This window comes from Ctenopharyngodon idella, chromosome 7 (assembly GCF_019924925.1).
Source record: "Ctenopharyngodon idella isolate HZGC_01 chromosome 7, HZGC01, whole genome shotgun sequence".
NCBI lineage: Eukaryota > Metazoa > Chordata > Actinopteri > Cypriniformes > Xenocyprididae > Ctenopharyngodon > Ctenopharyngodon idella.
Window position 1 is genome coordinate 23,552,009 of NC_067226.1, and position 13,900 is coordinate 23,565,908.

Consider the following 13,900-nt stretch of genomic DNA (forward strand, 5'->3'; position numbering starts at 1 on the left):
TATTTTCTGAGAAAATATTGTTTAAAATATAGTTTGGTGATGGTGATATAATATTTGACCATTATTTCAAACCATATTTTAAATAATATTTTTTTTTTTCTAATTATATAATATTATAAAATATTCCGTTTACCAAAGATACATCTCTCCATACTAATAACAAACCAATAAGGCTTATAGCTCAACAAGGATATAACAGAAGATCCCCTATCATCCAGCGGTTGAGATCGGGTGATGGTGAGCAAGAGGGGGTTCTGCCACTTTAATATGACCTGACGTCATTCTGATGCAGAACTGAGGATGACCTCGTGCGCGAGGAGGGAGAGGAATCAAACGTATCGTATCATATATAATATTCAGCCTTGGTTTGTGGCAGCACCACGGCCGTCATCATACGCCAGCGTCTGTTAATGGTGTGTCCAGCAGATCTGTAGGAATCACATAGGAATGCAGGGATTCTGAGAGGCCGATGTGTGAAATGCGCGCGTTGTCACAGCGACAGAGCAGCTTGGATACAGAGCGTCACAGAAAGCGTGAACGCGCACAAGAGAGAGAGAGTGCGAGAGAGCCGGGCAATCAAAAACCTCACAGCATCTCTCCCATTGCACTAGCTCCCGGAATCACGGGAAAACGACAGAGGAGCCGGTGAGCACCATGACCGCCTTCAGTAGCTGGAATCAAACGCTCAAGATGCTGATAGATTAAACTCGAGACTTCGCTGCCAAAGTCAGCGCGTTAAATTGGCGTTTGTTGCCGGAAAACCGTCAAATATCACGTCTAAACGGAAGGAGAGTCTTGATTAGACACATAGAGGGGAAAACAGGTCATAGAAGTGAATTCGTGTTTATTTCATTTTTTTTCCTCCATATCCGCTATGATGGGAGAAGCTGACTGACGTTTCCAAACAAGCTTTTCAACGGACAAATCTAACTAGACTCCATTTACACAGACGTTCCGTTGATCGAGCGACGCGTGAACACAATTCTTCACTTTTGAAATCGTTTTCTCTGAATGTGTCTTATGGCGGGGTGTTGTCGGGAGAAACCGTGAAACATTTGCTGCTGTTCTCGGACAACGGAGAATCTTGTGGTTTATTCCGAGCTCAGGCTGATGGAATTGCGCTGAACAACGACTGAGAAAACAGGGAAATACCCATAGATCTCCAATATACACAGACCTCGGATTTCTGCCTGCGGCTCATTCCCAGGTAAAGGTAGGCTGTTTCTTTGGATAATATATTAAAAATTCAACCCAAATAGTCTCTGACGATTTGTAAGGCTGTTTTATAGTCAGTAGGGTCAGTTGGAAAGTACATAAAATGTTGTTGGTATAAAGGGAAATTATATGACCACTTTTTGCTGTTTGAACTGTGTGGTGCTGCAACCTGTTCTGAATCCTTTTCCGAAATGCAGAGCGACAGGCGCTTCATCCCCGCGCGTTTCAATTGGGGCATAACGGGCACGCGCGGATGGTGCTGCCGCGTGCATGATTGTGTGTGTCGGGATATAAACGTGCATATTGACCCATTTTAATACTACGCATTAAACACGGTTTAATGTTTTCTTTCCTTAATGGCCAATTCAGATTCATTTATATAATCCCCCCCAACCCCCACATCCCCAGTTCTGTTGTCACACATTTCTTTTTTTCTTTTCTTTTTTTTTTGTCTCAAACTTTGATAGCTATAGGCTAATATTGCTAAACTTAAACTAGCTTAGAAGTCGGCAAAATAAAATGAATGTCAACTGCAAAGGGTACCAATCCCACTGAGTTGCAACACCAATAGAAAACATGGACTTTTAAATTTTGGCCATGAAGTTATTGTGGTCAAATATACCGATTATGTACATATATGTTAATTTGTATGCCATCATCAGATTCAAAAGAGCAAGCTGTAATTAGAACCAAATTCAGAAAAGTATAAAACATATAAGATGAATCTAAAAACATACCAGACAGTGTCATCTTTATGGGTCCAGTAAAGTACATTAGAAGTGTTACAATTCTCCCTGTTTTTTATATATACATACATACATACATATTTACACATATATATTTTACCTATAGGGAAGGTGCGATCATGTATAGTGATGTCATCCCATGTAACACTGCCCCGTCTCCCCTACACATATTTGAAATATCAATGTATTGTCTCATTTCTTATATTTGAAAGTGCTTTGACGTCATAAAGCATGAAAATGAGATTATCAAAGAATTGCTCTGGCCCCCAGCATCCTTCTCTGTCCTCTTGAAACAAGCACACTTACACACACACACATGCACACACATGCACACACACAAAGGAACATAAACCTATCACCGTATATCAAAGACAAGTAATCGCTGGTTCACTGATGTGCCGAACATCTGATGGGAGGAGAGGTCGAAGCAAGAGCAGCAGTTACCACACACACATAGTGTGAAAGAATGGGCCACATTTATATGCTAACCTAGTATAGCCATTCCAAACCTAGTGGATAGCAGAATTGAGAAGAGACAGAAGCGCTCTGTTCTGTGAGCAGGGAATGCTGAGCGCTCTCTCTCTCTGGCCCAAATAGCAGATATGGAGCTCACTGTGTCATTTGGGAGCAGCGTAATAGATGGAAGCAACTGTGTGACTGTCCTTGTGTTGGGCTGATTGGTTACTGTAGATGTTCATTTTTCCATTTGCTGCAAAACCGTAGTGTGTAGCTTATACTGAACACCACTTATTTGTGTTCATTGATATAATGTCATAACTATTACATTGTTGCTATAACTTTTTTGTAAGACTTTTCCACTAGATGTTGGAAAATGCATCTGGAGATTTGCTCCCATTCTTAGCCTCAGCACTGATGTTGGGCAAGAGTTCCAATTCAGGTCTTCAATAGGGGTTCAAGTTTGGGCTTCACGCAGGCCAGCGGTGTTAATTTTTACCAAAATATCCTTTAACTTTAGTCAAAATTTTGTTGTATTCGTAATCATTATTTTCAGTCATTTTTATCAATTTTACACACCCAAATGGCATCTAATTTTTAGTCTACAAATATAACACTTTAGTCCACCAAAATTTAACCAAATATTGTTAGCGGTGTTATACTGTTGACAAAAATATAACAAGAAAAAGAATGTTTTATTTTTTTTATGTTGCACATTTTTTTTCTTATCTTTATTGTTGACAGAAGAGGTTTGTGGTGCCAGCTAATTGAACCAAATATTTAAACATTATATATTAATGCAAACATATCAACATTTAACAAAAGCAACATGTTAAAACTTTTTTTTTAGAGAGTTGTTATGGAAACAGTATTTTCACAAAGTGGCTCACGAATAATTATACATCATCGCACCATAGGCCCCGCCCAATGGCGTTCAGTAGCATTACAGTTGATATTTGCCTACACTGGATGTGAGCTTCGCGTCAAAAGCAAATAGAACTCATTCTAATCACTGATGCTGTCTACACTGGATACAGTATACAGATGCGTCATCATATGTCAGGTCAGTTTCTGACAGTTTTGATACTTGTGTCTCTCGACAACAGGACAAATGGAAGAGTGAAAGAATGTTCGCGTTGACATATCCAGTTTAAACAGCTCATTTGCATTGCTCTACAGACTTCAGAAGGATCCCAGTGTCAGAAACAAGTGGGTGGTTTATTTTAATGGTGTCCCGGATTGTGTCTGAGAATTATATGTTTGTTCGGAGCATTTTGTTTTGTAAGAGAGGCACAGTGTAATGGAGAGAAAAGAGCAAAAAAACTTTTGTTGAAAGATGAAGCAGCTAACTGTATTGGATCTGACAGCAGCTGCATCACAAACCGAGAATGATTTCATAATGCTTTGTCTGTACATTTTTTGATATGAATAATATTTTCCAAACACTTACTGGGCGTTGATACTATGCAGTGACGTTAGCCAATCATAACAGTGGCCATTTACTGACAAGCCTTAAAGGAGCCACCTATTGAAAATGGATTATTTCAGACAGAGGGTCAGAATGAAGGTTGAAAATAATAGCTTTTCTGTATATATATTTGTTTTTGTGCAAAAAACTTTGTTAAAATTATAATTGAACCTCAAGGAACATATTAAAATAAAACATTTAGTGGATTGTTAATATCAATTAGGGCTGCACAATTATGACGAAAATCATAATTGTCGATTATTCCCTTGAAATTTTAATTGCAATTTATTAATTACGATTATCACAATTTTAAATTGAATGTTTTGTATATTTTTATACCATTGTTTGAAGCAACTGCATGCCATATTTTTATATGAAAATAAACAAGCTGAAAACATTCTTCCTGAAAAACGTTTATATCTTTAAACATCAAATGTCAACTATACATTGGTTTGGTTCTTCTTTAAATAAAAAAAAGGTAAATATATGCATGGTATTATAACGTTGCACTAAAAATAAAATTAAAACAATGGAAAAAACCCTTAAGATAACCTGTAGAAAGAAAAAAAAAACATCTAAAGCACACAGAATAATGTAAGTTGACATTTTTTTATTTCTTTTTTGTAATTGCACCTTAAACAATTACATAATTCTGGCATCCGTAATTGTAATCACAATTAGAAATTCGATTAATTGTGCAGCCCTAATATCAATTAAATTTTTTTTTTTTTTAATTTCTTGTTTATAATTTTGGCTACAGTATGTTTTAATGGAAGTTGTTTAATTATGGTCACAATGCAAATTTTTCTTATTTTTCTTATTGACTCTACAAGTTCTTCCACACTAGACTCTGTAAAACAATTCTTAATGCTCATTGCCATGCTGGAACATAAAAGTTGTTCCCCAAACAAATTGAAAGCGTACAATTCTCAAGAATATCACTGCATTTTGGATACAATATGCAGAGGTGTCATTTTAGCTTTTTGCTCTGTATGTGTGTGTGTGTGTGTGTGTGTGTGTGTGTGTGTGTGTGTGTGTGTGTTAGCAGCAGCAGCACCAGACAGCATGTCTTGTTTATTCATGCAGAAGCAGTGGATCAATGAGCACTAATTGATTTCAATGAACTGATTACAGATAGGGAGGCAGGAGGCCACATCGTTGGAGGATATATGAGCATGTGTGCATGTCTTTTATGTGTGTGATGCCTTGCTGGAGTATGGACTTTGTGATCTCACAAGATGGAGAGACCAAACATATGGGTGTAGATGCGCACAGAAGTGTATGTGTGTGTGCTGGTCTCGTACCCTGTAACAGATGGGCTGAACTGAGCCAGATAGGGAGTTGGACACCAGGCTCTTGAATCTCCATGTGTTCATCTGATAGTTACTGATTTCTATGTAGTCTAATACTAGGACTGAATATGTCGTATTTACCTCAACATTTGTTCGCTTTGCCTGGAATCTATTCATTCAGAGCAGCTCATCGGATTCGTTTATGCTCGGATGGGGCTGTGAGATATATGTGGGTGTGTGTGTGTGTGTTATTGTCATGGTTGAATTAAGCTCGGGGATAAAAGGTAGTGCTGTCAAAAGGTCAGATTTGATGGTTTCTCCTGCTTCATGTCATTTCTATCCGCTTTTGTATCCAGGTGTTTAGTGGTCTTGGATCAGGGCTGTGTGATGTTCGGATGTAAGGGATAAGAATTGAGGGGTAAAGAGAACGAGATAAAAGCTGGATTCTCTCACAAACACACACACATTCTGGATTCTCTCTGGTCATGCATCTCAGAGCTTTAAGTCAATGCTGGCCATCATGTCACCACTCGGCAGCCATTTTAATGAGATCTGTGTCCTCACTAGGGTGTGATGGTCCTCCTGTCTCCTCTGGTTTGTGTTTCCCTCCCTCCCCCTCCGATAGATTGTTCTATTCTTTTTGTTCACAGCACCTCACTTATCTCTTTCTCATAGGCTCTCGTTTTAAGGTTAGAGGAAGGTCAAATGCTCAAAAGAATCTATCATGGTGTGTGAAGTATACTCACACATCTGTGTTATAAAACAGACCAGTGAAGAGGGCCAAGCGGATTAAAGACATGAATGAAACCATTGGACACACACATAGACTAACACTCGCATTCACATCCCTCAGTGTGTGAGGCACCTGTTGGGATGTAAGACTTAAAGGTGAAGTGTGAAGTGTAGCAGCTCTCCAAAATTATACTTTCCAAACAGGTTTCCTGTGCTTCCTGTAGAATTCTGTTATATATTCTGTGTATACATAAACTAAGAAGTTTGGAGTCGGTAAGATTTTTTAATGTTTTTGAAAGAAGTGTCTTCTGCTCACCAAGGCTGCATTTTTTTGATAAAAGTAAAAACAGTAATACTGTGAAATATTATTGCAATTTAAAATAACTGTTTTCTATTTTAATATATTTTAAAATGTAATTTATTCCTGTGTCAGAAAAGCTGAATTTTCAGCATCATTACTCCAGTCTTCAGTGTCACATGATTCTTCAGAAATCATTCTAATACTGAATTGCTGCTCGAGAAACATTTATTTGAATTCCTTTTGTTTTAATCGGTTTCAATGACTCGGATGAGTCAGTGTATTTGAACGAATCTTTTGAATGAATGATTCAATGACTCATTCATTATAGCTACATCCAAATTCAGAGGCTGCATCCTTCGAAGGACGCGGTCTTCAAAGGACACATCTTTGAAGGCCACGAACGTCGGAATGAGCGTTGTTGAATGGACGTTATAGCTTAAGGAGGATTGTTCTTGTCGCCTAGCAACTGTGACAGCTGCCGCTGATGCGTGACAGTAACGTTTGTACTGGACTTTTTTGAAAGTTATGTTAAAGGGGACCTATTATGTCCATTTTTACAATGTGTCTGTGAAGTTTCAGCTCAAAATAACTTACAGATCATTTATTATATCATGTTGTAAATAAATGCTATTTTCATGCAAATGAGCTGCTGCTCCCTGCCCCTATCCAGAATAGCGCTTCTTTCATTCACAGTTCCTGCATGCATCGGATACTCTGCTAAATACTAACAAAACATCTGCTTGGTTTTGATTATCATCTATATCTCGATCACGCTCAGGGACATTGCAGTTCTTCTTCATCATGAAAGTTTATTATCTGCATGCGTTTTCAAAGCTATATCAGTTTAAACTTCTAATTTATTATTTTCTGAGTGCACACATCTGAAGCACACACACAGAAAGCTGGCTGTCAGACGGTACGTCTCATGAGTATTAAACTAACTTCTCTTTCATGTTTTATTGTGCTTAAAATGTCAAATACACACAAGGTTGCCAAAAACACATAAAGTTCACATAAACACAGTTTCACGATACAGCACTAGCCTCGAGTACCTTATTGCTTTTATAAAACGGTTACCACACAATATAAATATTAAAGCCAAAAATATGTATCAATGCAACTTTCATGAAGTAAACTTTCACTAAAGCCTTCCTTCTGCCGGAAAATATAGTCCCTAACCATGAATAGCAACAGATACATTATTACGCCACTAGATGGCGACAAAGACTGTCTTTATTAGTGTGTCAGTCAGTAGCGAAGACTTTTATATTGAAAAGACTGAACTGTTGTGAACACAGAACAAGACTCAACTGAGAAATGTTTTGACTAGCACTGTCAGTCACGGGAAAACCCCTTAACTGTTAAAAGGACAAGATAATACATCAGACATTTAAACAGATTTTTTATTATGAACATAGGACTGACATGAAGGAAAATGCTAAATCTGAATGCAGGTAATAAACTCGCTCACTCGATCTTTTTCTCACAATACTCATAATTCTCACAATTTATCGTGAATAAAACACAGCTATTGACCAATTTTATAAATATATATATATATATAATATTAATATATATATATATATATATATATATATATATATATATATAAAATCTAATATTTATAAATATGAAGTGTTGCATGAAATCCGGTTTCCTAAACACCCCTACCGCCCACCTCATCTCCCAAGATGTCAACCTAAATTGCTTACTTTTAGCTGTTTGTGCATTGGGATAGAAGTATTTTGACATCAAAAAATACACACTTCACCTTTAACTCCAAGTTTATTATGGCAGATTTGTCAGCTCCCAGAGTGTGTTTGACAGAATGGATAAGCCCACAATACAAGCAGCCGGAGCAGATCCCAGGTTTCCAGGGCATGACGCTGTGAAATTCATTCAGTGTTAATAAGAACCATCTAAAAATACAGACACAGTTGGGGATGGTGTTAGGTGACTTTTCTTGTTTTTATGTTTAGAAATCTGTTTAAAATGCAGTGTTTAATTCATCATCTGCTGTTTGTTAATTCTATCCATCCATCTACTGGAAATCGTTGCAGGTTGAACACTCAGGTGTCGCTGAAGTATCGATAGAGACATCTCTTAAATGCATCGATCTGCATTGATGTTCTGTTTAGTCACCGGCACGCATCACGTGACCAGCGCAGCAAGGTCACTGCTCGTCTATGGCCTGATTTCCTCTTCCTGCTGTTGAGGGGATTTGAGTAAATCCGCATTGCACGATGACGCTCAGCTAGATTAGTATATTTATTATGTAAGACACGCGCATACACGCACACAGACACTGTATATCTGTAATCATATTCCGTCAAATTTCAGGGATATAAATAGAAGCGTTTGTTGCTAGTATATCCTCAAATGGTGTTCATGCAATGCATTCACCATCAGAGCAGCGGGATGAAATGCATTGAGTGGGCTATTACACCATTTCCTTCCTGTTCTGTTAACATACGCACAGAATGAGACTATTAAGCCAAATGGCTGCTCTTATGGCAAGTGGGTCCTGGCTACTCCTGGTAACACTGTGAATTCTGGGAAACAGATATATTTGTAATATTGATGTTAATCTGGTTGCATCAGTCTGATGGTCAACATAATATCAAGATCCAGACATTTAATTTACAACAACCCCCTTTTCTTGATTCTTCTCTCTCTTTATGTCTCTGTCCAATCAGGGTGTTTGTTCAGATAGTGGTGTGTTTATATGTGTGTGTTTTACTGTCTGCTGTGGGTGCCCGGGTCTGTCTGTGCCCTTGTCTGAATGTTAATGTATAATAGGCGTTAGACAGCACACAGTTAGTGCTAACATCATAATGGCCAGCGATTTGAAGCACTGAACATTAGGGGCTTTCACACTAGAGGAACAGGCCATACGAAACACTGTCACCCGCCATTTTAAAAAGCAGTGTAAACGCACAGTTTACATATACTTATTCCACAAACTAACATACAGAAAGCTAGTGTTAACAGCACATAAACATATTAGAAAGCTAATGTTAACAGCATTTACCTGGTGCCTTTGCGTTGTGTTCTTTTCTCTGCCTCAATGATATGTAGCACTGCAAGTAGTCATAGGAGATTTCGTCTCTTATCCCTCTCTTATGCTCTTTCAATTGTATAACTCATACACCTATATTCCATCTCTGTTTTCATGAAACCCATGACACACAACAAAAACACAGCTCCGATCACGGCGTCCTCCAGTTGTTGACGTTGTTGAATGCCGCGCTTAAATGATGTCGCTGTTGGGTGGCTTACGTCACTTCAGAGTTCCTACTGGTGGTGCGAATGCAACCATTAAAATGGCCCTAGGGGGAAATCTAGTTCTTGGAGGACCGCCCTGGTGGCTAGTTCCTATAACTGAGTTCCTATAACTACCCAGTGCGAAAGCCCCTATTCTGTCTGTCTCCTAAATTCAACATGAAAAGGCATTTTCGCTTTACTTCCATAATCAGGCATTTCTGAGTCAAACAGGATGTTAAAAAATTTAATTGTGACCTGATTGAATTGTGAAAACAATCTGGAGGACAGGGGTTGAATAAGGTGACACTTATCAAAAAGTAATTTCAAAGTTCAAATTAGTTATGATAAAAAAAAAAAAAAAGACAATTATAAACTAAATAGGGTTGATTTTTCACAATGTTTTTCGTGATATATTCTGGTTCTTTTTCTCACAGTATTGCACTGATAGCTTGGATCCTATTTGCAATAATCTAATTTATTTCTGTGTTGATCTGATGTCATTTTCAGCAGTTCAGTTATTAAAGCAGGTTAGCTAAATAAGCACAAGTGGTGAAAGTATAGTATCATGATATGTATCTTGAGGTAGTTGGTGATACTCAACATTATGCTGACATGCATACACATGTATGTATATTTTCTCTGTTCTATTTCATTCTTTTAGCTTCCTCGCTCTTTTTACCCCCTCTCTTCCTCTATGTCTAGAGGCATTTCCACGCTGAGGACATGACTGTGTGTCTCTGGCTGGCTGGTTATGTAGGTTAAGGAGGGTGACGGAGGCATTGAGGACTGAGCGCTGCAGTGCTGCACTTTGGGAGGATGATGTGATGGCTAGAGCCTCTCTCTCTCTCGCTTCCTTTCTCTCCCCTTTCCTTTCCTTCCCCTCTCTCTCTCTCACTTTCTTTTTTTTCTTGTTCTGTAGAGTCCTGCTGGTCCAAATACTCCTCTGCAGTGCAGGGTTGGCCACTTGACCTGTGTCAATATTAGAGCACAGCAGCTGGTCCTAGATCAGTGCAGCAGGTGTATTGGTTGAGCCTGAAGTGAAAGAAGAGAGGATGGAGAATGGAGCAGCTAATCAAGGATCTGCACTCGCTCCCGAAATGCACTATGTACTCTTTCTGAAAGTGTGCTTTTAACCCCCCCATTTCTCTATCTTACTCTTGCTCTCTCTCGCTCGAGCGCTCTGTTTCAGACTCTAATACAGTATGTGGCTAAGGCTATTCTTTATGGCCATTGAGTTTTGTCAAGAACATTGTCTGTCATTTTTCATGTTAAGATCAAAATAGAAAAGAAAAAATATCTTTTGCAAAATGTAAATTAGGTTTTTTGTTTGCAATTCCAAAAATAATGATTGAAATAGTAACTTAGTAACAAAGTATTGTTGCATTGCATTTAATTTATGCTAATAATAACAATTGCATTATTATACAGTGATAAAAACATTAAAAACATAACTATACAGTGATAAAAAAATCTGATTTGACAGAAGGATTCTCAATACTGTAAATCATTTGTAAGATAATATTTTATATAATTTTTTAGTATATGTAATAACAAATAATGTAAAATATTATAAATAATACCCAATTATAAAAAGTGGCACTAAAATATTTTCTTTTTTATTGTGAAATATTACTCGGCCATAAGAATGAGAGGAGAGAATAGCGAAGGATCACTAGTGTTCCTCCCCCCTCCTTTTTGTTCATTCTTTTTACTGCCACAATCAATGGTGAAAAAATCCACACTGAGCCAAGACTGAGAAAAAGAGACTGAGGGAAGGATTCAGAGAGAAAAAAGGAGGAAGGGAATTAGGTGAGCTCAAGTCTCCAATAAAAAAAAAAAAAGCATGACACGGTTTTCTTGGCCGATTCTGCTTGTCGAGTTGTTCGTCTCTTCCTCCTTTTTAAGCGCTGGGCGTTGTGTTTGGTGTGCTGCCATTTTTCACGTGAAACAGTGGCTTCTTCAAGATTCATTAATCAGAAGGCTCTTTCTTTCCCTCAAGGCTGAATCAATCATTCAGAAAAAAGAACAGAAAGCGGAAAAAGATGGGCGGATACGGTGAGTGCTTGTATAGATGAGTTGGCATCATGTTAAAGGTTCCCATAGTCCCTTCACTCCCTAGAGTTCAGTTGTAAGTATGGTGTGTTAATTGCATTGTCAATAGTTACTGAATTCAGTCGTGCTCTTGCTGTTTGTACATTTGCTTTGACTCACAAAGCTCTGGTGCTTATGTAGATAAGTCAAGTTTGAATCTAGCATGCAGTGTTTCCTAATCACATGTCAAGTTTCAATCTAGCATGCAGTGTTTCCTAATCACATTCACCCTTTTCTCCCTATCACTATATTTTCTTTATTTTCTAGAGACAATGTGCAAAATTCTAGAGAGTTGTGGGTGGTTACCAGGGCATTTCAATATCGTTGTTAAGATAATCTGATTGGTTTTTAATATGTTGCTAGCTGGTAGAGTATTCTGGGCAGTTTCTAGGTGGTTGCTTATTGGTCCAAATGAAAAAAGCCCAAGCCCTAAGTTTCTGTGATATTCTATCCTTCCTTAAATATATGGAATTCTGTTGGATTCTTTAAAGGGGTCATGACATGAGAAAACAAATTTGCCTTGATCTTTTCACATATAAGAGTTCTTTGTACCATTAAATCATCCTGCAAGATTTATAGCTTAAAACATCCTCATCATTATAAACAAACCATTTATTTAATCAAGCTCCAAAAATAGCTTGTTTTGATAATCCGGTATTTGTGACACTACAGGGCCGAATACATTTCCATATGACTGCCTCCAGAACAAGATATCGACGAATAGTTATACATCACCACACCATAGGCCCCGCCCACTGGCGTTCAGTCGCTTAACAGCTGACATATGTCTACAATGGATGTAAGCGTTGTGTTGCGCATCAAAAGCAAATAGAAACCATTATAATCACTGAAGCAGTCTACACTGGATACAGTATAAATGGAAGAGTAAAAGAATGTTCACTTTGACGCATTCAATTTAAACAGCTCCTTTGCATCTCTGTACAGACTTCAGAAGGATACCAGCATCAGAAACATGTGGAATGTTTATTATAATGGATCACATCGGAAGATTATATGTTTTTTCGGAGCATTTGACTGCAGATTGTTTTGTAAATGAGGCACAGTGTAATGGAAGGTTCGCAAAGAAACTTTTGTTGAAAGATGAAGCAGCTGGCTGTACTGGATCTTACAGCAGCTGCATCACAAACTGTAAGTAAATGATTTCATAATTTTTGATCTGTAAATAACGGTTTTCTGCATATAAATTTGTTTTTGTTTTCTGTGCAAAAAAACTTTATTAACATTGTAAGTGAATCTATTTAAATAATAAAAAAAATCCATGTCATCATGACCCCTTTAAAACCATGTTATTATCCACCAGGTAAAAATGTAAATGTGATTACACACATTATCATTAGCAAGCACCACTCTTAAAAAGGGCAAAAAAGCCTTTCCCCCCAAAAAAGCCATTTCCCCGCACTAGAATAATGGGGACCTGGCAGTTGGTTGTGGTACATGAGATATTGCAGCTTGTTCTGCCAGCACCACCAATTTCAGAGAGACAGTCATTTGGGACAAAGCGTGCTGCATCAGAGACATAGACACGTTAACACCTTGCTGGGCAGCAGAGGATGTTAATGTCACTCACTGACAGGCTCATGGGAAATGCACATAATATGTTGCAGCTTTTTTTTTGTTCACAGCACATGGGCATAACCCAATGAAGTGGGATGACACTTGTGCAATCCCATAACTAGTTAAAACACCAGAGACATGGGTGATACGAGATTAAATGACCTTCTTCAATTTCCAACTCCAGGGAAATATTTTTGGAAGCGGGAAGGAAAATTAAGATTGAGCAGAGGAGGGTAGAAATAAATGCAAGTCAGCAGGATTCTCCCTTTTTCTTACTTTTTTTCTGCGAGGGAAATAAACATGTTTTCAAGGATGAGACAGATTGCTTGCAAATCATGCTTCTCACCTAGGGAAAGAGGAATCCCAAGATCTCGCTGTCTTACATTGTAAAAAATCGAGCCCATTTTAATTGCTTCCTTAAATTATTTTAGTGGTGCCAAAGTTATAACCTGCAGTGATAAGTTCTTTGTTTTGAACTATATTTAATTTACCTACTTATGGATAAAATCAATTTAAAGTTCTTTTAATTGAGTAGTAGTGCCAGAAATGATTATGAAAAGTTAAAGGTAAAGATGTTTTTATAACATAATGATGAAAACATCTTTGTATTGATCTTGCTTTTGGAGGGAAGATTTTTCTTTCTCTCTCACACACCTTTATGCCTATTTGAATTATTGAAACCTTTACATTTTAATTCCTTGTTAATCACAGAGAGAATCCAGGAAATACAGAGGCGGCAATCTCAGAGCTTTCAGACATA

General features: G+C 37.8%; 1 protein-coding gene across 4 annotated transcripts in view; it reads left to right on the forward strand.

Annotated features, from left to right (window-relative positions):
* The first annotated feature begins 290 nt into the window (after positions 1-290).
* The window catches only part of nlgn2a (neuroligin 2a), a 191,871-nt gene continuing 178,261 nt past the window's right edge, over positions 291-13,900 (forward strand). For 2 of the 4 annotated variants that reach the window (XM_051898670.1, XM_051898673.1), the window contains exon 1: positions 291-1,213. The gene's annotated coding sequence lies outside the window, so the exon portion shown is untranslated. Of the gene's footprint in view, positions 1,214-11,431; positions 11,530-13,900 lie in introns of those variants that run through there. The other 2 variants (XM_051898671.1, XM_051898672.1) reach the window with 2 other exon arrangements.